Below are 23,730 nucleotides of genomic sequence, written 5' to 3'. Positions count from 1 at the left end.
ACATTTTTTCAGGTGCTTCTCTGCCATTCGGTATTCCTCAGGTGAGAATTCTTTGTTCAGTTCTGAGCCCCATTTTTTAAGGGGGTTATTTGATTTTCTGAGGTCCACCTTCTTGAGTTCTTTATATATGTTGGATATTAGTCCCCTATCTGATTTAGGATAGGTAAAGATCCTTTCCCAGTCTGTTGGTGGTCTTTTTGTCTTATAGACAGTGTCTTTTGCCTTGCAGAAACTTTGGAGTTTCATTAGGTCCCATTTGTCAATTCTCGATCTTACAGCACAAGCCATTGCTGTTCTGTTCAGGAATTTTTCCCCTGTGCCCATATCTTCAAGGCTTTTCCCCACTTTCTCCTCTATAAGTTTCAGTGTCTCTGGTTTTATGTGAAGTTCCTTGATCCACTTAGATTTGACCTTAGTACAAGGAGATAAGTATGGATCGATTCCCATTCTTCTACATGATAACAACCAGTTGTGCCAGCACCAATTGTTGAAAATGCTGTCTTTCTTCCACTGGATGGTTTTGGCTCCCTTGTCGAAGATCAAGTGACCATAGGTGTGTGGGTTCATTTCTGGGTCTTCAATTCTATTCCATTGGTCCACTTGTCTGTCTCTATACCAGTACCATGCAGTTTTTATCACAATTGCTCTGTAGTAAAGCTTTAGGTCAGGCATGGTGATTCCACCAGAGGTTCTTTTATCCTTGAGAAGAGTTTTTGCTATCCTCGGTTTTTTGTTATTCCAGATGAATTTGCAAATTGCTCCTTCTAATTCGTTGAAGAATTGAGTTGGAATTTTAATGGGGATTGCATTGAATCTGTAGATTGCTTTTGGCAAGATAGCCATTTTTACAATGTTGGTCCTGCCAATCCATGAGCATGGGAGATCTTTCCATCTTCTGAGATCTTCTTTAATTTCTTTCTTCAGGGACTTGAAGTTTTTATCATACAGATCTTTCACTTCCTTCGTTAGAGTCACGCCGAGATATTTTATATTATTTGTGGCTATTGAGAAGGGTGTTGTTTCCCTAATTTCTTTCTCAGCCTGTTTATTCTTTGTGTAGAGAAAGGCCATTGACTTGTTTGAGTTAATTTTATATCCAGCTACTTCACCGAAGCTGTTTATCAGGTTTAGGAGTTCTCTGTTGGAATTTTTAGGGTCACTTATATATACTATCATATCATCTGCAAAAGTGATATTTTGACTTCCTCTTTTCCAATTTGTATCCCCTTGATCTCCTTTTGTTGTCGAATTGCTCTGGCTAATACTTCAAGTACTATGTTGAAAAGGTAGGGAGAAAGTGGGCAGCCTTGTCTAGTCCCTGATTTTAGTGGGATTGCTTCCAGCTTCTCTCCATTTACTTTGATGTTGGCTACTGGTTTGCTGTAGATTGCTTTCACTATGTTTAGGTATTGGCCTTGAATTCCTGATCTTTCCAGAACTTTTATCATGAATGGGTGTTGGATCTTGTCAAATGCTTTTTCTGCATCTAACGAGATGATCATGTGGTTTTTGTCTTTGAGTTTGTTTATATAATGGATTACATTGATGGATTTTCGTATATTAAACCATCCCTGCATCCCTGGAATAAAACCTACTTGGTCAGGATGGATGATTGCTTTAATGTGTTCTTGGATTCGGTTAGCGAGAATTTTATTAAGGATTTTTGCATCGATGTTCATAAGAGAAATTGGTCTGAAGTTCTCTATCTTTGTTGGATCTTTCTGTGGTTTAGGTATCAGAGTAATAGTGGCTTCATAAAATGAGTTGGGTAGAATACCTTCTACTTCTATCTTGTGAAAAAGTTTGTGCAGAACTGGAGTTAGATCTTCTTTGAAGGTCTGATAGAACTCTGCACTAAACCCGTCTGGTCCTGGGCTTTTTTTGGCTGGGAGACTATTAATAACTGCTTCTATTTCTTTAGGGGATATGGGACTGTTTAGAAGGTCAACTTGATCCTGATTCAACTTTGGTACCTGGTATCTGTCCAGAAATTTGTCCATTTCGTCCAGGTTTTCCAGTTTTGTTGAGTATAGCCTTTTGTAGAACGATCTGATGGTGTTTTGGATTTCTTCAGGATCTGTTGTTATGTCTCCCTTTTCAGTTCTGATTTTGTTAATTAGGATTTTGTCCCTGTGCCCTTTAGTGAGTCTAGCTAAGGGTTTATCTATCTTGTTGATTTTCTCAAAGAACCAACTCCTCGTTTGGTTAATTCTTTGAATAGTTCTTCTTGTTTCCACTTGGTTGATTTCACCCCTGAGTTTGATTATTTCCTGCCGTCTACTCCTCTTGGGTGAATTTGCTTCCTTTTTTTCTAGAGCTTTTAGATGTGTTGTCAAGCTGCTAGTATGTGCTCTCTCCCGTTTTTTCTTGAAGGCACTCATAGCTATGAGTTTCCCTCTTAGAAATGCTTTCATTGTGTCCCAAAGGTTTGGGTACGTTGTGGCTTCATTTTCATTAAACTCTAAAAAGTCTTTAATTTCTTTCTTTATTCCTTCCTTGACCAAGGTATCATTGAGAAGAGTGTTGTTCAGTTTCCATGTGAATGTTGGCTTTCTGTTATTTATTTTGTTATTGAAGATCAGCCTTAGTGCATGGTGATCTGATAGGATACATGGGACAATTTCAATATTTTTGAATCTGTTGAGGCCTGATTTGTGACCTATTATGTGGTCAATTTTGGAGAAGGTGCCATGAGGTGCTGAGAAGAAGGTATATCCTTTTGTTTTAGGATAAAATGTTCTGTAGATATCTGTCAGATCCATTTGTTTCATCACTTCTGTTAGTTTCAGTGTGTCCCTGTTTAGTTTCTGTTTCCATGATCTGTCCATTGGTGAAAGTGGTGTGTTGAAGTCTCCCACTATTATTGTGTGAGGCGCAATGTGTGCTTTGAGCTTTACTAAAGTTTCTTTAGTGAATGTGGCTGCTCTTGTATTTGGAGCATAGATATTCAGAATTGAGAGTTCCTCTTGGAGGATTTTACCTTTGATGAGAATGAAGTGTCCCTCCTTGTCTTTTTTGATGACTTTGGGTTGGAAGTCAATCTTATCAGATATTAGGATGGCTACTCCTGCTTGTTTCTTCATACCATTTGCTTGGAAAATTGTTTTCCAGCCTTTCATTCTGAGGTAGTGTCTATCTTTTTCTCTGAGATGAGTTTCCTGTAAGCAGCAAATGTTGGGTCTTGTTTGTGTAGCCAGTTTGTTAGTCTATGTCTTTTTATTGGCGAGTTGAGACCATTGATGTTAAGAGATATTAAGGAAAAGTAATTGTTGCTTCCTGTTATTTTAGTTGTTAAAGGTGGCATTCTGTTCTTGTGGCTGTCTTCTTTTAGGTTTGTTGAGGGATTACCTTCTTGTTTTTTCTAGGGCGTTGTTCCCGTTCTTGTATTGGTTTTTTTCTGTTATTATCCTTTGAAGGGCTGGATTCGTGGAGAGATAATGCGTGAATTTGGTTTTGTCGTGGAATACTTTGGTTTCTCCCTCTATGATAATTGAGAGTTTGGCTGGGTATAGTAGCCTGGGCTGCAGTTTGTGTTCTCTTAGTGTCTGTATAACATCTGTCCAGGCTCTTCTGGCTTTCATAGTCTCTGGTGAAAAATCTGGTGTAATTCTGATAGGCTTGCCTTTATATGTTACTTGACCTTTTTCCCTTACTGCTTTTAGTATTCTATCTTTATTTAGTGCATTTGATGTTCTGATTATTATGTGTCGGGAGGAATTTCTTTTCTGGTCCAGTCTATTTGGAGTTCTGTAGGCTTCTTGTATGTTCATATGCATCTCATTCTTTAGATTTGGGAAGTTTTCTTCAATAATTTTGTTGAAGATGTTTGCTGGACCTTTGAGTTGAAAATCTTCATTCTCATCCACTCCTATTATCCGTACGTTTGGTCTTCTTATTGTGTCCTGGATTTCCTGGATATTTTGAGTTAGGATCTTTTTGCATTTTCCATTTTCTTTGATTGTTGTGCCGATGTTCTCTATGGAATCTTCTGCACCTGAGATTCTCTCTTCCATCTCTTGTATTCTGTTGCTGATGCTCAAATCTATGGTTCCAGATTTCTTTCCTAGGGTTTCTATCTCTAGTGTTGCCTCGCTTTGAGTTTTCTTTATTGTGTCTACTTCCCTTTTTAGGTCTAGTATGGTTTTGTTCATTTCCATCACCTGTTTGTATGTTTTTTCCTCTTTTTCTGTAAGGACTTCTACCTGTTTGATTGTGTTTTCCTGTTTTTCTTTAAGGACTTGTAACTCTTTAGCAGTGTTCTCCTGTATTTCTTTAAGTGATTTATTAAAGTCCTTCTTGATGTCCTCTACCATCATCATGAGATATGCTTTTAAATCTAGGTCTAGGTTCTCAGGTGTGTTGGGGTTCCCTGGACTGGGCGAAGTGGGTGTGCTGGGTTCTGGTGATGGTGAGTGGTCTTGGTTCCTGTTAGTAAGATTCCTCCGTTTACCTTTCGCCATCTGGTAATCTCTGGAGTTAGTAGTTATAGTTGACTCTGTTTAGAGATTGTTCTTCTGGTGATTCTGTTACTGTCTATCAGCAGACCTGGGAGACAGATTCTCTCCTCTGAGTTTCAGTGCTCAGAGCACTCTCTGCTGGCAAGCTCTCTTACAGGGAAGGTGCGCAGATATCTTGTATTTGGACCTCCTCCTGGCCGAAGAAGAAGGCCCAAAACAGGACCTTTCTCAGACACTGTGTTGCTTTGGCAGTTCCCAGGTGGTACAGACTCTCACCTAAGCAGACTAAATTCCTAAGTTCCTTGGAGTCCCGGGACCAAGATGGCGACCGCTGCTGCTGTGGCTTAGGCCGCCTCCCCAGCCGGGTGGGCACCTGTCCTCCGGTCCGGAAGGTGGCCGGCTGTCCCCGGCCCACACAGGGTGCTGCCTCAGCCCCTCTGTGCTTCTGCCTGTTCCAGAAGCTGTCAGGTTCTCTGGCGCACCCTCTCACCTGTTCAGACTAATTTCCTAAGTTCGGCGGGTCTCGGACCAAGATGGCGACCGCTGCTGCTGTGGCTTAGGTCGCCTCCCCAGCCGGGCGGGCACCTGTCCTCTGGTCCGGATGGTGGCTGGCTGTCCCCGGCCCACAAAGGGTGCTGCCTCAGCGCCTCTGTGCTTCCGCCTGTTCCAGAAGCTGTCAGGTTCTCTGGCGCACCCTCTCACCTGTTCAGACTAATTTCCTAAGTTCGGCGGGTCCCGGAACAAGATGGCGACCGCTGCTGCTGTGGCTTAGGCCGCCTCCCCCGAGCCTTAGCTTCTTTACAGTGTTGTGAAAATGTTACCTTATCACAAGGAGATCCGATGCCCCTCGCTCTCCACCCAGCCTAGCAAGCCACGAGTCTGCTTCTGTCCCTACGGACTTAACTCTTTTCTGCTCTTCCTGTAAACAGATCCACAGGCCATGCAACTTTTCCAATCAGAGAGGAATTGATGAAGGTGATTCAGAAAGGGAAGGGACAGAGTCTGAGGTCCTGTGCTGTGAATGTCCCCACATGCTGCTACTGCTGATGGGGGAGGTGGCTTTCGGATGAGGTTGGTGCTCCTGGGTGTGAGTCAGAGGCAGAGCTGACTTCCATAGGATGGCCACCCTACTGAACCCCCTACGGAATCAAGTGATGTGTTTGTAACAATACGGACGGACATTCAAAATCCAGGATCCCGTGTAGATCTCTTCCACAGAGTATGGGAAACATTGTAACATTTGCATTGTCTCTTTGCAACTTAATTTTGGTAAATTAGTTTCTCGCCTCTATCTAGGTATATTAGTTAGTTTTGTTGTTGTTGTTGCTTCTGCTGCTGTGACAGAATACCTGACCAAAGCAACCTAAAGAAGGTTTTATGTTTGTTCTACATCCTTGTGAGGGAGGAACTATACCCTGGGGCCATGTGACAGCTGTCATACTGTCATACTGTATAAGGAAGGAAGGGTAGGATGCTGGCCCCCACCCTTGTCTTTGTTGTGTTTTTATTGCTGTGACAGACACCATGACAAAGAGCAGCTGTGGGGGTAAAATGTTTATTCTGGCTTCTATCTCTGGTCACAGTCTATCACAGACGGAAGTCAGGGCAGGAGCTCAAGGCAAAATCTTGGCGGCAGATCCAAAGCAGAGGCCTTGGAATGACACTGTTTAGGGGCTTGCTCACTATGACTTGCTCCACCTGCTTTCTTACACACCCCAGGACCACCTGCCCAGAAGCGGCACCCTCCACAGTGATCTGGGAGGGTGCATCAGTCATCAACTGTACCACAGGCTTCCCCCCCACAAGTCCATCTGGTGTGTGTTTGGGATTTTAAGTTCCCTCATCCCAATAGAAGTTCCCTTTTCCCAAATGACTTTAGCTGTTTTAAGTCAAGTTGATATAAAATTAGCTAGCATACTTTTTTTTTTTTTTTTAATGCAGTCTGGGACCATAGCCCAAGGATGGTGCTGCCTGCAGTCAATGTAGGTCTTCTCTTCTTGGTTAAACCTCCCTGGAAACACCCGTTAGACGTGTGCCCAGAAGAGTGCCTTCTGAATCCAGTCACATTTCCAAGGAAGAGGAACTATTACACTAGAGTTGGCAAAATGTGACCCAAAGCCAAATCCCTCCCCCTGCCTGCCACTGCATGCCTCACCTAGTAAGAGTGGATTCCATTCTTTTCAATGATTAATACTCAAAAGATGAATAATATGACACACTAGTATCTTATGAAATTAAAATTTCAGTGCCCATAAATGGTGTCTTAACAAACATATCAAGCTCATTTGTTTATAAATTGCTTGTGGCTGTTCTCAGGATGTGATAACCCTCAACACAGACGGTATGATCCAAAATTTACTGTGTTGTCTGTCTCCTGGTCAGTGTGACAATCCCCTGGTCCACACAAAGACTTTACAATAGAAGTATGGAACAAAGACAGTGGGGTGACCTATGAAATATCTTGGAAGAGAAAGGCAGACAACTTTGGGCATATAAACCAGCAGTTAGGCTCCATCAGAAAAAAAAAAAGTCGGTTTACAGAGATGAGCTTTACGAAGCTGAGCCAATAAAAAAGTTCTTATTTTCTACCCAGAGAGTCAAAAATTAGACTACCGCTCCTGATCAAATATTAGAACCCTTTTTCTTTCTTCTTTTTAAAGCTTCTCTCGGCTGTCTCTTGTGAGCATCCTCACATTTCCATGGCTGTAAAGCTGGATGTGAAAATGTCAAGTGCTCTTTAAGAATGGATTTTACACTTGCCATTTTCAAGTGCGGTGGATTTACACTTCAAAAAGTCAGGCGCGACTTCATAATTGAATTGCACCTGATCTTTTCAAGTGCCAGGCACCGGAGCCGGGGTCAAGGACAAACCCAGAACTAGACTTGAGTTTTTCCGAGAGTGAATCTGTGATGCTTGCAAACCTTCAAAGTGAATGCTATGACTCAGAGAGGGAGCCGCAGCTAGGGCAGAACTGTATTTGCTTTCTAGACTTAGCTGCTGTTGGAGGATCACGACCACGGTGTTCATTTGTCTAAGTTATCTTTCATATTAAGAAAGTAGGCTGGAAAATCTAGTACTTAAGAGCGTTGGAGCCACAGGGGAACTTTCTGAGGAAAGGACAGAGTAAGCCCTAAGTATTGCCTCAAGTTTTCATACCGTAAGGATAGACCAGACGCTGCCACTGGGAGATCCCAGTGTTCATCCTAAGACAGTAAGATGGTTGGTCAATCAGGATCTGTAAACACGTCACAGCTTCCAGGAAGATGGAGTCTCTGCGGTTCTCCTGAACCAACAAAAACAGGATGCATTCAACCGGGCTGTGTTCAACCTCTGCTCACTAACAGCACGGAGCTCAGTGCTGGATTGTAAACAGACTTAAACTGTCATGAGATTGTTTCTGGAAACACTGGTGTGCGGCTCTTGAGTGTGACCTTGTAGATGACAGTCAGGCTGCACAGCCGGACATTCTAGGAAACAGCTTTGCTGTCGTTGCCATTGTTGCTCCTACAGACTGCACCCGGGGCCTTATGCAGGAAGAAATGTGAGTTTTCAAGGACATCGGTGAGCTTTCGTGTGCCCACATAGGGCTGGAGACATCTCCACTCACAGTCCCAAGCCAGGAGCCACCTTAGATCCCAGAAGAGTTGAATCTTGTAGACAGATTGCCCAATTGCCCACATGTGCTCCTGAGGTCTCAGTCAGCCTCTGAGGGAAGCTGAAGCTGCTCCCAGCCCTCTTGTGATAGCAGGATTCTCTTCTCAAGCATTGTGGAGTTCTCCGGGCACACCTTGTAGCGCCACGACTAAAATAATGGTTAAGGGGACACAATTTGACCAGTACCGATTAGCCATATGCACTTAATCCTTCTGTCCTAATTCTCCCTCCATGGAACCTAAAGTTCTTATAGCACCCCGGAGAACGAGTGTTTCTTACCCCGTTTTCTATGGTGTGGTAGACACACCTGACTTGATGAAACACCCACAGCTGGGCCTTGGGCTAGTTACAAACGTAGTTCTTTACATAGGATCATTTAGATGCTGACTGAAAGTTCATGGGGTTCCCCCAAATGTCCTCTGATTCCACAATTCACTAGAAAGAGTCACAAAATTAATTGAAACCTACTGGACTGGGTGCTATGCATTATTAAAAGGAAAGAACATGGGTCAAAGGAAGTCCTCAAAGAACAGAGTTTGGAGGCCCCAGGATTCATTGTTGTCTAAATATGTGACTTGCAGTATTGACAACCAGGGAAGCTCATTTGAAACATAGTGTCCAGTTTTTAAAATATTAAATTTTACTAATTTTTTACTTTCTGTGTTTTGCCTGCATATATGTATGTGTGCTACATGCATGCTTGGTACCTAGGGAGTTCAGACGAGTGCATCGGATCCCCTGAAACTGGGGTTCCAGCTGTTTTTGAGCCACAATCTGGGTGCTGGAAACTGAGTTGGGCCCTCTCTAAGAGCAACACGTGCTCTGAAATCAGTAATCCATCTTTCAAGCCCCATGCTATCCAGTTTTTAAGCGCCTTTGACACGTGTATTTGATGAATGGCCCATGTGATTAGGGTAGAAGATCAGCTGATACCCAAAGTTCCCACCTGAATTGTGGTCAGCCCCCAACCAAAGAACATCTTGTGTAGCCAGACTCATCTGTAAACAGAAACCCTTCATCAGAGACGACTTCTCAGAATGGAGGACCAAGGCTGAGCCGTGCTCTGGGTGAAGAATATGGGTTTTGTTTTCAGTGCAATTTCCTTTCAAAATGAAAATTAAAAAATATATATCTTTTAAGAATCATTGTTATCAAAAGGTGGATAGTCTTTGGATTATTGCTCTTATATATCTCCATAAGCTCTTGGTTTTACGATTAAAATTCAGGAGTGAACGGAGAATTAGAGTTCTTCAGTCCCCAAGTCCCTCATCCATATTCCAGTGACAAAGACTTTTGTTTGTTTCTTCAGGGAGTAGCAAGGCCATTCGAGGCAGACTGTTTCAAAACAACTGATCCTTCTCATAAAACCACGGAGCAGAAATCCACGAGGATTACACATCCAGAAGAAAACACAAATCAACTTTATCCTTTTTCATTAGTTACAACTTTTTAAGACCAGTTTTTACTGTTTTTTGAAACAATAACATATACTTATTACAAAGCCTCCAAATGGCAGAGGAAAGAGAGAAACCCAATTAGGCATTTCACCACGCAGGCACAAACACGTCGATCGTCTCTGTTACTGGTTACCAGGTTTTTTTGTTTTGTTTTGTTTTGGTTTTGGTTTTGGTTTTTTGGCTTTTTGAGACAGGGTTTCTCTGTGTAGCCCTGGCTGTCCTGGAATTCACTTTGTAGACCAGGCTGGCTTCGAACTCAGAAATCCGCCTGCCTCTGCCTCCTGAGTGCTGGGATTAAAGGCGGGCGCCACCATGCCCGGCCGGTTACCAATTTTAACATGCTGAGATTCTGTTTTTTACCTGCTTTCTCATCAGTCACCCACCCTCACAAGACCATGATCTGTGTAAGAGCAGAGGACACGTCTCTTGTGTGTACAGCCTGGAGTTTGCCTCAGAACCCAGTGATTTCCTTAGGAGTGATTGGTTGGTGAGCATCCGGCCTAGGAGCAACCCATTGCTCTTATGTGCGAACAAACAGCTGTATAACACAGTCCATGGTGCTAGAACATGGTGTATGTGTTGTTTTACTTGTATATCCCTATTGTCTAGAGCGGGGTTTGGGAAATTGTCAGCAGCATGTTTTTTTGTTTGTTTTGTTTTGTTTTGTTTTACATAAAGTTTTATTGGAGCTCATTTGTTTACATATCACCTGGTGCTATTTTCACATCACAAGGACAGAGTCGTGCAGCTGTGCAGAGACCTGAGCATAGGTCGTAAAGTATTTACTCTGTGGATGTTTATAATTAAACGGTTCACCTGAGTCTGAAGTCCCAGATGGTGGCAAGCCACCACATGGGTGCTGGGAATGGAACCGGTCCTTTATAAGAGTAACTATTGCATACACCAGCAAGATTTTGCTGAAGGGACCCTGATATAGCTGTCTCGTATGAGGCTATAGCAGTGCCTGGCAAATACAGAAGTGGATGCTCACAGTCATCTATAGGATGGAACACAGGGCCCCCAATGGAGGAGCTAGAGAAAGTACCCAAGGAGCTAAAGGGGTCTGCAACCCTATAGGTGGAACAACAATATGAACTAACCAGTACCCCCAGAGCTCGAGTCTCTAGCTGCATATGTAGCAGAAGATGGCCTAGTCGGCCATCATTGGGAAGAGAGGCCCCTTGGTCTTGCAAACTTTATATGCACCAGTACAGGGGAATGCCAGGGACAAGAAGTGGGAGTGGGTGGGTAGGGGAGCAGGGTGAGGGGAGGGTATAGGGACTTTTGAGATAGCATTTGAAATGTAAATGAAGAAAAATCTAATAAAAAATTGAAAAAAAAAAGAGTAGCAAGTGCTTAGTACTTGACAGCATGTGATCTCTGCTGCAGCACTATGTCTCTCAATAAATATACTCAATAAATATTTGTTGTGTGAATTCATTTTATATGTTCTTGATTTCAAATCTTCTCAAATATATCCATTATTCAAGCCATAAATTACCTTAAATAAATCGTGTTACGTTTTAGTTGCATACCATGTGTTTTTGACCATTGCCTTTTATTGTGTGAAACCTATTTCCTTTGGTCTTCACAGGATGCTGTGAACATGCCTCTCTTTGTGAATGAGCCTCTATGTCTGGGTAGATTTATAGAGGTGGCCCTTCATATATATCTATCTCTATGCTCCTTATCTCTTAGGAAAGCACCAAGGTGCTTCACCAGCATGGTTCTCCTCGATTGTACCTACATGTGACTTTAACAATAAGACTGATTTTTTTCCCCAGAGTGAGACATAAACATGGGAAAAAGGTGTCAGATGACAATCAGTCTCTCCCTAAACCTCTCTGGTAATGCCGACTGGCCTTGCCACATGATGGAAGACCTAAATGGCTGTCACTTGCCAAGTTAAGAGCAAGGTGGTGGCCCTGATTACATTTACATTTGCTACTAATTCGCAGCCCACCGAACAGAGCGGGGATCATTATGGTAATGAAGGCAGCTATTTTTAAACAAATGTATGCATGTACATTTTGGAAATAGGAATGTGTGTATTCTTCAAAGAGCATGACGGCTAACCTGTAATTCCTTTGTTCAGTGTAAAACTTATGGGTCCTCAAGACCAAAGCTCTGCAAAGCAGGCCTCATTTCACCTTTAGAATATAACGGGTGGCAGTCCAATTTTTGGATTACTGGCTGTTGTGTTTATAAAAAGATAAAGAGAAGGGGGATGTGTTCTATGGAGGTGTGGTGAGGTGTAGGGGAAGGGGGTGCCTTGGCGGGCCCATGCGGAGGCATCCCTTATCCCTGAGGAACCAGCCACAGGGCGGCATAGTATAGAATAGAGTTTATTCAGGGCATGGCAAGGGGAATTAAGAGGGTAGTAGAGGGAAAGAGAGAGAGAGAGAGAGAGAGAGAGAGAGAGAGAGAGAGAGAGAGAGGAGAGGAGAGGAGAGGAGAGAAGAGAAGAGAAGAGAAGAGAAGAGAAGAGAAGAGAAGAGAAGAGAAGAGAAGAGAAGAGAAGAGAATTAGAGGAATAGGAATAGAGGCTGGCCATGAGCACATGGAGAGAGAGGGGGGAAGGGAATGGGGAGAGAGTTGGGGCAGATAAACAAGAGCAAGAGAGCAGGAGAGCGAGGAGGGGGCAAGCAGCCATGTTTATAGTGAGTCAGGCACACCTGGCTGTTGCCAGGTAACCGTGGGGCGGAGCTTAGATAGAATGCTAACACTGGCTACAGGTATGGACCAACAGTGATGCATTTGGAAATACTGCTTATTTAACTGTTCACAAAGCCGGAGTTGGGATGCCTGCTATTGCCTTCACCTCGCCAGGAGGAGCGTGCCTTTGTGTTTAGGCATGCCTCTGGTTGAGGTCTGAAGGTCTAGAGGTGTGGGCAATGCCTGACATTAGAGGTCTGAAGAGGCAATCTGAGAAGAACTGGAGGCTGCAACGGAGCTGCATTAGAAGTGTCTGGTAAGGGCCCAGAGGGCTGAGCTCCCAGAACTGAGCGCCAGGCAGCTTATTCTTAAATCTGTCAAGAAGATTACCGACCTCCCCCTTTGATGCCATGCAAAAGGAAACGGAGTGAGTAGGACAATTTCAGAGCGCTTAGTCACAGATGGAAGTATGTATTCAGGAAAAAGAAAAGCTGGCCTTCCGCTGAGCCGAGGGACCGGATAAAACTTCATTGTTGTATCGCTCTGCCCCTCCTAATGACTTTGAGCCGCCAGTGCAGACAGCCAAGTGTGTAATGGAATCCATGGAGCCGTGAAGCAGGCAGGCTAGGGTGAAGAAGTCAAGGAGGGCAAGCATGGTGCCTTTCTGAGGTGCCACAGTGCTCGGCTCTGGGGCACCCAGCTCTTCCATCTTCTGGAACGTGGGGGCTGGGGAGAAGGAGGAAATACAAACAAGGCTCTTAGGGCCGGAAAGCATTCCGAGCCACCGCCGCAGCCCTGAGGGCCTCGGTTCTCTGTAGATGCCAACGCCTTGAGAAGGAAGCATGAGACACTCAGAAAGATCTGGCATCAGCTTGCCAACGTGTAAAGAATGTAGAATAGTGTAAAATTCTCTGAATTTTAGCTGACTTTTTTTTTTCTTTTTTTTGTCTTGGTTGGCACCCACTCAGGCAACTTACTCCTCAAGAGAAAACGGTGGTTTACACAAGAAGATAAAGGATGTCTAGGACCTACCTTCTGAATTTTACTGGCAGTAAAACCTTCCCTACGGAACAGTGTGCTTTGAGTCCCGCACCATATAACATCTTCACTGCCCTTCTTCTTGTGGCCGCTTCTGCACATCTCTCCAGAACAAAGAACCGCTAAGCAACCACCTGGCAATGTTGTCAATGGAAACAAAATATCCTGATGTGTGCCTGACAGGCGCAGGCTGCACACAAAGCCCAGATTAGCTGGATAATTGCCATCTTTGTTTCCAACTTCCTCTCGGTTTCCTTTACAAATTACAATTGACAACTAGAACTTGACCAGAGAAGAAAATCCATATGATTGCTGATTGGGTCCCTCGGGAATAGGGGTATACTTATTTGTTAAGTGACTTCCAGAGGCTATTTGCTGAGAGACAGGGGATAAACTGGGACTTCTAAATGGAGGTTATTGACTCCCTCCTAGGCTCCATCAGGAGGGCATCAGTATGAAAAGCCTCCAGTGGCTTGCGGTGTAGGAATAGACTAGACAGTGGGTAGACAGGGATGTCTCATCAAAATGAGATGCAGGTAGTCCTGAATTATTCAGGTACCATTTGTATTCTACAAATAGCTTATCATGGTAGGTAGACCTGAAAGTGGCAGAGCTAATTATTCTGAGGATGATTTATTGAGATTGATTCGGGGGTAACATCTGCCTTTTGCAGTTCTGTTTTCCCCAGACTGAAGTTGTTCTAACACAATTGTGTTTTTCCCCCCCTCAGCAATGTATTTATATAGTAGAAAAGATTCAAAATTACTTTTGGGCACAGGGGCGTAGGGAGGGGTGGAGTGGGATATGCTTTTTATTTTAAAACATCCCCTTAGCGTACCACCAAACTGTGCTTCTTAACCTTTCCAGTTCTCATCTAAGGATGTTAACTTTATTCATAGTTGTGATGTGTTATCTATGCGTGGCCCAGGGAGTGGCACTGTTAGGAGGTGTGCCTTGTTGGAGTAAGTGTGTCACTGTGGGCATGGGCATAAGACCCTCATCCTAGCAGGCGGGAAGTCAGTCTTCCACTAACATCCTTCAGATGAAGATGAGAACTCTTAGCTCTGCCTGCACCATGCCTGCCTGGATACTGCCGTATTCCCGCCATGATGATAATGGATGGGACCTCTGAACCTGTAAGCCAGCTCCAATTAAATGTTGTCCTTTATAAGAGTTGCCTTGGTCATAGTGTCTGTTCACAGCAGTAAAACTCTAAGACAATAGTTTTACTTCATGCTCCAGTACGAGGACCTTTTAGTGAACTTGTGAGATGAACTGGCCACACTCTGGTCATTTCTGAGGAAGATGATGGTAAACTGCTGTATGCACCATGCCTTAAATGGTCAGTAAAGAATGAGAATATTCATGGAGGACAACATGGAGACCAGGAAATTTAAAAATATAGTTAAAAAAATTCATACAATATATTTTGGTCTTGTTCTTTTTCTTCCCCAATCTCTCCTCAAGGTTCTCTTCTTCCTCTTCATCCAACTGGACATCCTTTCTTACATACAACCCCCACCCCCACCCCCTCACCCCCCGCTGCTCCGCCCTCCCCCCCCCCCCCCCGGCACAAAAATACCAGCACACATACCTAAAAAAAATCCCAAACAAAGAAAACCATGGAGTCTTTTTTTATGTCAGCCAACTTGGCTTGGTGGTTGGGTGTTTGTCTAGCGTGCACAAAGCCCTGGACTGACTTCAGCACTGTAAGAAAGAGGGTTGGTCATTCCTACCTGGAATCCCAGGAGTGAAAGCACTGGATTAGAAGTTCAAGGTCATTATCAGCTAGCTGAAGTTAAATTCCAGCTAGTCTGGGCTAATGAGATCCTCTGTCAAAACTAAAACCATCAAACGAAATAACCCCCAAATAAAACTATCAATGTGAAATACCTTAAAATACTTTAAATGAGTGCAAGAATATGTAAAAACAAGGACAACACACACAGGCATACACACAAATGCACACATACAGACAGACACATAGACACATACACACACACACACACATACAGACACACAGACACATGCACACACGCACATGCACACACATGTACACACACACATACACACTGTCTTAGGGTTTTACTGCTGTGAACAGATACTATGACCAAAGCAACTCTTAAAAGGACGACATTTAATTGGGGCTGGCTTACAGGTTCAGTCCATTATCATCAAGGTGGGAACACAGCAACATCCAGGCTGGCATGGTGCGGGAGGAGCTGAGAGTTGTACATCTTCATCTGAAGGCCCCTAGAAGACTGGCTTCCAGGTAGCTAGGATAAGGGTCCTAAAGCCCATAGTGACACACCTACTCCAACAAGGCCTCACCTCCTAATAGTGCAACTCCCTGGGCCAAGCATATACAAACTATCACACACACAAAGCTCAAACCAGATCCATGTGATTTAAAGCAAATAAAATAATGTTGAGTTAAAATAAACATAACATGAAATTTAAAGTGAGAAAAGCTAAAAAACAAAGTGCAGAACTCTTCGAAGCTGCCTTGAGTAATGCTGGTGTAATATCTCAGCGATGTAGGCTTGAAAGGTTATTTTGACCCCAAATCTATTTAAATTAAAGACCTGAAGAAGAAACTTGAATATATTCACCTCATTTAATAGTTCCATGTTGAGTCTCCGGTCCTCCAAGGAGACACTCGTATGAATTTTTCTAGAAAATCTGAATGAAGAACAGCTGAGTTTAGGAATGTTTTTAAAGGTGCCTGGGATCTGAGAAGGCAGTCTGGAAATACCTTGTGTCTGGGCCCCTGTCACCTCCATCCCTACAGATCCAGAAAGGCAGATGTTGGTGACAAAAGTGTCAGTTGCTGATTATTGTTGGACTGGAGATTGTTAAATGGACCCATGCTTGGATTTCCTTCCAACTTATAGAATTAGGCTTCCTGAAGCTTCTGCCCAGAAATTACCATGCTAGTAAGAGTGACAGGTGATGCCCCAATGCACTAAAGTTTGAAACCACAGCTCCAAATGACAGGGCTGATGCCCTTAACACAAGATGGCAAGGAACTCTCAGTGACACACACGGTGCCACAGAGCGTGTCTGAGAGACAGTGGAGGCTCCTCCCTACTTACACTGAAAGATCAGCTGCCGCCCAGCTGAAATTGACACAGAGAAGGGGAAAATCACGGAAGAGATGCTTATCAAATTCGTAGATAACTCAATCGAAGAAGGGGTAACATGATAGATGGGTGCATTAAAGCTCAAAAGGGCCTTGACAGGCTGTGAAATAAGGCTGAAATTAAGATGCTGCTGTACAACCAGGATAAATGTAAAATCCCATATTTGAGTTGAAAAAAAAAATCCCCCCACAAGGTCAAAATGGAAGAAACAGACTCAGTAAAAGTTTATAATCAAGGACTTGGGAGAGTTTGTCGGCACTGGCTCTTCTTGCAGTATCTAAAATGAAGAAGTTAACAAAAGCCTAGGAAGGATGGGCCTTGAGAAATAGGAAGACAGACTTGGGGAGAGCACTCTCTCTTCTTGCTGGCTGGGCGGCGTTCATATCCAGAGAAGATGTTTCAAGGAAGGTGTTGGTGACCAGAATTCATCAGTGGGCAGGCTGAGAGCAACCACTGTCACATTAATTGAAGGACAGCTGTCCTCTGACATGGAAAGGGTGGGTTTTCTGGAACATTTGAAGATATCTGTCACCGACAGAGGGCGGAGGACACAGTGAGATCACCAGGAGTATGAAGGGGAGAGGCTCAGGAGGTAGATGAGGAACAAAGGGGATGGAGAGATGGAGGGAGTAGGCGTGGAGGATGCAGAGAGTCAGTTTAGCTGATGGTGGCTCAGAAGATTGGAGATCAGAGAAGGAAGAGGTGAATATATAAAAGCAATGTTCACAATGGTTCCTAGAATTTCAGCAGTGAAAGCAGGAAGGAGTTGAATAAGTCACTCAAAAGATATATATATATATGTATATATATAGTGTAAAAATTATTATTGTTATTATTATGTAAGACAAGGTTTCTCTGTGTAGCTCTGGCTGTCCTGGAATTCTGTCTGTAGACCAGTCTGGCCTTGAACTCAGAAATCCACCTACCTCTGCCTCCTGAGCGCTGGATTAAAGGCCTGCGGCACCATTGCCTGGCCTATGATTTGGTTTTAAGTTAGCAAAGTCCTGTGGGCACTGGCTGAGTGAATGGATCTAGGTCTGCACGCCTGTTGTGCTGGGAAACCAACTTCTAACATAGCCGTACTTTTCCACTCTCAGGTGTATCCTGGTGCAGACGATGAATTCCACAGTGCTACAGAGTGCGAAGGGTGGGGAGCTGGTGGGGAGAGAGTGAGCCTGAGATTTCATACTGAGTGTGTTTGATGAGGTAGTTAGTCTTTCCATGTCCTGACTAGGGAAGCTCTGGCAGGAGCTGAGAACTCAATGGCACAAGGTCACATCTTTATCTCTATGGGATTCATCTGGAGCAGTCACACTGGCAGTAGTGAAGATTTTTCTCATTTTAAGGGAGAGAGTTTTCAAGAAGAGAAGCCCCTGGAGCCTCACTGGATATAGTCAGAGGTACTCTGGGCAGCGTCTGTCTGGGACCACTCAGGAGAGCATCCAAAGACCTGCTACATTGTTGGATGTAGGCGGTTTGCCAAGCTCAGTGAGTGTCTTCTCTGTTGGGATTTCTCTCTCCTGAGTAGGAGCAATAGATAAAAGTGCACACCTATCAGCCACAGTGAGTGCTATCCATCCAAACCTCAGAAGCATCATAAATCTGCTATAAGCTGAGGCCGTGGATGCGGCTGCTTTCTTGAGTGCATGTTTAATAGGATGCATGGATTTGGGAAACTGTGGAATTCCCACTTACGGAAGGCAGACGTAGTGCTCTGGGCTTCTCAAGTGCAATGGAACCCTGGACCGCCAGCATCTCTCTAAATGTTCTGTTATTAGCTTCTGGGAGCTGTATTTCTTCTCCCAGTGTGAACGATCGATAAGGACCCTGTACCTCCCCTGCAGTTAAGAGCCTAGGCATTGTGGTTAAGGAAAGCTAGCTGGAAGCTGGCTTCCATTAACTCCCAATCATTTGCCGTCGGGCAAAGGACTTCATGTTATATCTGAGCATCATTTTCCTCTGACGTGGTATGGAAAGATGATAGTACTTACATTATCAATATGTTGTGGAAAATAAACACACACCTTGTGTGTATATAAACCTTATTATAAAGTTGAACAGTTAACTACTTTATTCTTCATATCACATTACCTTGAGTAAGCTCTTTGGGAAAAAAAAATCAGATATAGCCAGCGAGTGCTCGAATTTGGACATATTCCTGAAACACTTACTGAGTACTGTGGATGTCTATGGAGGACCATGCAGCTCCAGATAGTTCCTTCTCATTGGAGCGCTTTGCTGTGGGCCTCTAGGATTGTTGTGTGCACCCTGAAAGAAACATGGTTTCACCATGCGGTGGCTGGGGCTTTACTGAATACTGTTCAAGATTGACAGCTCTTGAATGATGATGTTCAAGCCTACAGAGTTCTGTTCACTGACAGCATACTCCACTGGAAGGCTGTGTGATGTATAGTTCTGGGCCAGGCCCTTACCAGAGTCCCTGTAGATTAGAAATCCCATGACAGCTTGGACAGTGGGGAGACTCAGGAGTTTTGCTCCTGGGTGAGCATACTGCAGAACAGAGGCTAATGGCCTGATCTGTCCTTGAAATACTTCTAGCAGTTCCCAGTTGCACAGGAAAGAGAAACAAGGGTGAGGATTGGCGTTGCCATGGCAGCAGCTTGCTGAATGGCATTGGCCAGGGCCAGGTTGATCATGACATGGGGCCAGTAGCTCAGGATCTCCACACAGGGCTTGTTGGTACACTATCTGCTGTTGTGGTCTATTTTCATAAGGTATCCATCAATCAGGCCTGTTGTTTCTAGAACCGAAGAAAACAGTGAGGGAGAAAGATACAGGCGAATTCAGAAGGAAGGATGAGAAACACAATGGAGTCAGAAACAAACTGGGCTTATTGAGGGCAGGGACTGCGCTCTCCTCCAAGGATGCTAGTGACTTTCCAAGTGCTTCCCAACAAAGGTGTGTGTGTGTGTGTGTGTTTGTGTGTGTACCTGCACATATGTGTACGTTCATGTGTTTGTGTGTGTGTGAGTGCATGTGTCTCTATGTGTGATTGCCTGTCCATGTGTGTATATGTATGCGTCTGTGTGTGTGATTGCTTGCACAGGTGTGTATACGTATGTGTGTGTGATTGCTTGCACAGGTGTGTATATGTATGTGTTAGTGTGTGTGATTGCTTGCACATGTGTGTATATATGTGTGTCTGTATGTATGTGTCTGTGTGTATGTGTCTGTGTGTATGATTCTGTGTGTATGAGTGCCTGCCCATGTGTGTATATGTATGTGTCTGTGTGTGATTGCCTGCACATGTGCATACATGCATGTGTCTGTGTGTGAGTACCTGTACATGTGTGTACATGCCTGTGTCTCTGTGTGTGAGTGCCTGCACATGTGTACATGCATGTGTCTGTCTGTGTATGTGAGTGCCTGCACATGTGCATACATGTATGTGTGTATATGTGGATGCCTGCACATGTGTGTACATGCATGTGTGTGTATGTATGTGGTGAGTGTGAGCCATCACTTCGTCACAGGTGAAACCATGAGCAGGCTAGATCTCTCTTTGCCTTCCCTCTTTTGTTTGAGCTCGGCTGGGTTTGTCTCTCTGATCTGAAGAAGGACGTGGACTGAGCAGGTTTGATGGGAACAAGCAGGACCGCAGTGTGCAGTGATGTGTGCAGTGACGTGTAGTCACTGCTTCTGAGATAGACACCAGTTCACGTTTGGTGCCAAATTTAATCCACGCTGTGTGCCACTGCTGAAATTTACTTTTAAAAAAATGGCAAAGGGAAACAACACTGGAATTAGGAATTTCTCATTAAAAAAAACCCATTAGATTTATTTATTTTTATTTTCTGTGTGTGGATGCCTTACCTGTGTGTTTGCACACCATGTCCTGCAGTGCCAGCCGAGGACAGAAAGGACATCTGGTCCCCTGAGTCTGGAGTTATGGATAGCTATGGATGCTGGGAACTAAACCCTGGCCCTCTGTAAGAACAACCAGCCAGCGCTCCTAATCACTGAGCCACCTCTCCAGAGCCTTCTCATCTTTTTTTTTTAAGCTCCTTTTTGTGGTTAGAAGTAGTGACAAGTTTAAAGAAGATTGCCCTTTCTCTGCTCCCCAATATTTATTTAGCTTCTATTTTGTACAACTAGGAGCTGAATGAACGGGTGAACATACTGTTAAAATATACTTTAAAACATTTCTTCACGTGGCTAGTCACCTTTTGCAACTAACCTGCTTTCTTTTTCTTCACAGAGTTTGACTCACTTTTCTTAGGTTTTATTTTATTTTATTTTATTTTATTTTATTTTATTTTATTTTATTTTATTTTATTTATTTTTCTCTTCTTCAGTCACTACCAGAGCAATTAGGCTCGTCTCCACTAGGTGGCTAATGGTTGTCAGTACTGAGTTTCAAGAAGCATGAGCATGAGGTATTCTGAGAGCTTGGGACCCTGGTGCCTGAGTCCCCTCAGCTGAGAAGTGACAGGTATTAACACTCTGACGAAGTACATGAACCGAATCTCATCTGCAATGCTTGATTGATGGCTTTTTAAGGCCCAAACTTTAGCATTTGTAATTTGCCTTAAAAGCAAAGCATGATGAACTTGATAACAGAGATTTCTAGGCCCATCTTAATAATGCCAGTCCTGGTGGCAATATTGGTGGCAGTTGCAGAAGATAGATGGAAAGAGACTAACTATAGCGGTGGATAACTGACAGGTCACTAGCGGTCCTTTGGCATGATGGTTGGAGGTAATAATGAAAATGTCATTTCGAGTTATTCTATCATTTATTAAGAAGATGTAAATGAAGCGCTCAACACACAGGCAAAGATTCATGGGTGTCCTTTAGCTGTTAGCGGCAGGGTCACTGTTCTCAAGCATGAGACATGGGCCACACTGCTGCTCTTTGCCCTAGGCATCTGCGCGGTGTGAGGTAAGCTGTCAAAGGAATTTAGATTTGGAATGACCATGCTGCGGTCAACTCCAGGCTGCTTCGTGCACACACCATGTGAGGGACAGAGCTGTGGCACTCTGCCCGCTAAAGTGAGACATTAGAAGGTGATGCTTTCATCAGCATCTGAAAAGTCATTGGGAGAACCTGTAGAAGTTGTGCAAACAAAACCCAGCGACTTATCAAGTACCCTGCTGTTGTGCTCTGAATAGGTTTGTCCCCCATAGATTTGAATGCTTGGCTATAGGGGGTGGGACTATTAGGAGGTGTGGCCTTGTTGGAGGAAGTGTGTCACTGTGTAGGTGGGCTTCAAGGTCTCCTGTGCTCAGGCTTCACTCAGTGCTGAAGATAAGTCTCCTGATTGTCCTCAGATCAAGTGTGGAACTCTTGTCTCTTCCAACACCAAGTCTGCCTGCACGCTGCCATGCTGCTCACCACGATGACGATAGACTGAACCTCTGAAACTATAAGCCAGCTCCACTGAAATGTTTCCTTTTATGAGAGTTGCCTTGGCCATGGTGTCTCTTCACAGTGCTAAAACTCTAAGACATCAGCTATGCCGGGCGTGGTGACGCACACTTTTTATCCCAGCACTCGGGAGGCAGAGGCAGGCGAATTTCTGAGTTCGAGGCCCGCCTGGTCTACAAAGTGAGTTCCAGGACAGCCAGGGCTATACAGAGAAACCCTGTCTCAGAAAAAAAAAAAAAAAGACATCAGCTATGACTTTCAAAAATTATTAATTAGCTTATTTATTATATATGCTCACGCACCATGGTGTGCATGTGAGGGTCAGGAGATCCACATGGGCTCTGTGCACCACATAGGTCGTAGAGGATCAAGTCATCAGCCTTGGGGGCCAGCACCGTTATCCACTGGACCATCTTGACAGCTCTAATGTGCGAGTTTTGCATATATTCACTTTTTATTCCTCACACAACTCTGCAAGATTATACTCCATCTCAGTTTTAGCGATGGGATGTCATGGGGTGGAAGTGACTTGTTAACTCTGTGTATAGTTAGTAGTCATGGTAGACTTTACATGTGGGCTGTGATTTCTGCAGTGGGGCCCTTGCTGTGTCCCAGCCAGTGTGTCAAGTGCTCCACATTGGTAGCTCTTCAGCTGGCTCCAGGTAAGCGTTTACCACGTTTGCAGATATATAACTTTTGGTAAATAGAGACACACGTAGAAGGGTACTTTACGGACTCAAGCTGTGGATTCTACACACTGTTAGCAGCCACATGGGATAACTCAGAATTTAAGGCCCTGCTACAACCTTATATATTCCTTTAAAAATTCTTCAAGCTTGATCGAAACTAATAGAAGACTCATTCCCATAACCCTTTATCCGGACTCAGCAGTTCTGAATACACATGGCTCTGTGACATTGACTTATCCTTTATCCTGTGTGCACCTACAGATGTATGCCTGTGGACCTGGCTTCGTTTCTGAATCTCTTCAGAGTAGTTAGAGGACACTAGGTTCATTATATTGTTCCTCTGGACAAGGAAAGTACCAGCATACCATAAATGCAAATACCACAGCCAAAACCTCAGCACTGATGCAGAGCAAGCTGGCCTACAGCCCGTTTTCAGACTTTGCTTTCTCCAAAGCCAGACTATGCTGGATAGTTTTACATCAACTTGACAGAAGCTAGAGTTATCTGAGAGGAGGGAACCTTAACAGAAAACACCTCCATAAGATCAGGCTGTAGAGAAGCCTATATAGAGAGCGTTTGCTCAATTAATGATCAATGGGGGGAGGACTCAGCCCATTGTGGGTGATGCTATCCCTGGTCTGGTGGTTGTAGGTTCTGTAAGAAAGCAGGTTGTGCAAGTCATAGGGAGCAAGCCCATAAGTAGCATCCCTCCATGGCTTCTGCATCAGCTCCTGCCTCCAAGTTCCTGCCCTGAGTGAGTTCCTGTCCTGATTTCCTCTAATGATGAACAGAAATGTGGAATTGTAAGCTAAATAAAACCTTTCTTCCCCAACTTGCTTTTTGGTCATCACAGAAATAGAAACCCTAAATAAGACATGGTCCATGCAGTCTACTGGTTGTGTCATGAGAATCTATTATGGGATAGTTTCTCAGGCTTTAGAATATGTGTTCTTTTCCCTGGCTTTACTTTGTAGAATATCTCTAGGTTTGTCTTATATTTCCTTATAATTAGACACCACTATCCCCCAAGTTTTCTACAGAGAGCTATTTTCCTTTATAATTATGAAGTAATTCATGATGAAATATTTTAAGATTTTACACATAGTTTTGCTCTACGGGGGTGGGGGGTGGGCATGGATGAGAAATATTCATTCAATTGAAACCGGTCCCCAGTTGGTGGCTGTGGTGGTGGTTTGAATATGCTTGGCCAATGGGAAGCAGGACTATTAGAAGGCATGGTCTTGCTGG

General features: G+C 43.9%; 1 long non-coding RNA gene across 1 annotated transcript in view; it reads left to right on the top strand.

Moving 5' to 3' along the window:
• The window catches only part of Gm38535, a 39,638-nt gene extending 29,883 nt beyond the window's left edge, over window positions 1–9,755 (top strand). Inside the window, exon 3 of the long non-coding RNA XR_875583.2 lies at window positions 9,422–9,755. This is a non-coding gene — a long non-coding RNA (predicted gene, 38535). The remainder of the gene's footprint in view (window positions 1–9,421) is intronic.
• Window positions 9,756–23,730: the final 13,975 nt, after the last annotated feature.

This window comes from Mus musculus, chromosome 15 (genome assembly GCF_000001635.26).
Source record: "Mus musculus strain C57BL/6J chromosome 15, GRCm38.p6 C57BL/6J".
NCBI lineage: Eukaryota > Metazoa > Chordata > Mammalia > Rodentia > Muridae > Mus > Mus musculus.
This window is presented reverse-complemented; position numbering and strand designations above follow the sequence as displayed.